This window comes from Poecilia reticulata, chromosome 5 (genome assembly GCF_904066995.2).
Source record: "Poecilia reticulata chromosome 5, P_reticulata-male-v2, whole genome shotgun sequence".
Lineage (NCBI taxonomy): Eukaryota > Metazoa > Chordata > Actinopteri > Cyprinodontiformes > Poeciliidae > Poecilia > Poecilia reticulata.
In genome coordinates this window covers 32,946,981-32,948,418 of record NC_088834.1, presented here as the reverse complement: position 1 = coordinate 32,948,418, position 1,438 = coordinate 32,946,981, and the positions used below count along the sequence as shown (strand labels likewise).

Sequence of the window (1,438 nt, the reverse complement as noted above, 5' to 3'; positions counted from 1 at the left end):
GGATAAATTGAAACAAATGTTGCTCTCAGATGACAGGCTGTTGGGAACAATGGTCTGACCCCATCTGTGCTGGAGAGCAAAAAGCTGCTCGCTGACAATACCATTGGTTTTACCCGTTTTTTATATAATGTTCAAAATCTTAATGTATGTGTGATATAAGAAAAAGCAATGCAGTGCTTTGCTACTAATTGTCAACACTACGACAGCTAGATAACGAGAAAAAAGTTTTAAATAAACAAATAGCGAGGGAAAGAAGTAGTTCAGCTCTCATAATATTCTGTATTAATCATTATTGAATCATTGTTTTTCTATAATATATTGTATTATATTTGTATATGTGTGCATTACTAAATATATATATCAAATGTATGAGCATTTTATGCTTTGTAAAATGCTCATCATTCTGTCATGATGGGTTCAATTCTTTTAACCCACTTACGTAGAACACAACTCTGGAGACAAGCATAATTTAAAGGTTTTATTACGAAACAAAGTACAACAGAGTGTACAGGGGTCTGGATCAGGAACTTGTCAACGGTGGGGTGCTGGATCTCTGAATACAAAGAGGACCGGTAAGGTGAGTTCAGGTGCTGTGGGAATTTGAAGTAACTAATAGTCTTACTTGAAGGGTGGACTGGACCGAGGGGAAAGGCTACCGTGTTCCGGGGCTGGTGGTGAAGAGAGGGCGGAGGCTGCGTTGGAGGACGGAGAGGTGAGTGGAGGAGCAAGTTCTTTCTGGATCCGGGAGGGAGCTGCCGACCGGGAGGTTTGATGCAGGTTTGCTACAGCAAAGAGGTCCACAGCGTCTCGAGGGAACAGATCAGGCTGCCAGTAATCCTGGCAGTTCAGGTAGCCAAAGGCTTCACGGAGGTATAACCTGAGAAGAGGCAACACAGAGAGGATTACACAAGGATCAGGTTGGTCAGAGGTGAGCTCACTAATAACTACCATTACTAGCTAACACTGCTCCCTACTGATATACTCCTCCAAATGAGGGTAAGTGGCGGCAGGTGTGCAGGTAGGGAGCCGCAGGTCACGCCCTCCAGGAAAACCCCAGGATGCCCTCTGGTGGAGAAACTGAAAAATAGCACCAACAAACCTCCTCCAGATCCCAACACATTCATCAAATTAGAATCTTCTACTCTTATTCTGTTCTGTGTTCACCACTAAGAATAATAAAATATTCTGAACCATGTATCAGTCCAATTCAAAAATACTTTAAAAAATGTCCTTGTACATGAAGCTGTGATAGCTGTTTCAATAAGGTTTCCAGTAGAGATGTGCCGATCAGGTTTTTTCCTGCCGATATCGATACCGATCACCCATGAGGGCCGATCACCGATACCGATCACATAATTATTATTTTTTTATCATAAACACTACCGCTTACATTATGTGGAAAAAGGAATTCACCTTAATTTAGATAAAAACATGTTTT

At 41.7% G+C, this 1,438-nt stretch overlaps 1 long non-coding RNA gene across 1 annotated transcript; it reads right to left on the bottom strand.

The window, feature by feature from the left end:
* Positions 1-464: 464 nt before the first annotated feature.
* Positions 465-1,173, bottom strand: LOC145551581 (uncharacterized). Its single transcript, XR_014087450.1, has 2 exons — positions 623-1,173; positions 465-553 (listed from the first exon to the last, which is right to left on the bottom strand). It is a non-coding gene; the product is annotated as an uncharacterized LOC145551581 (long non-coding RNA).
* Between the last annotated feature and the right edge of the window lie 265 nt (positions 1,174-1,438).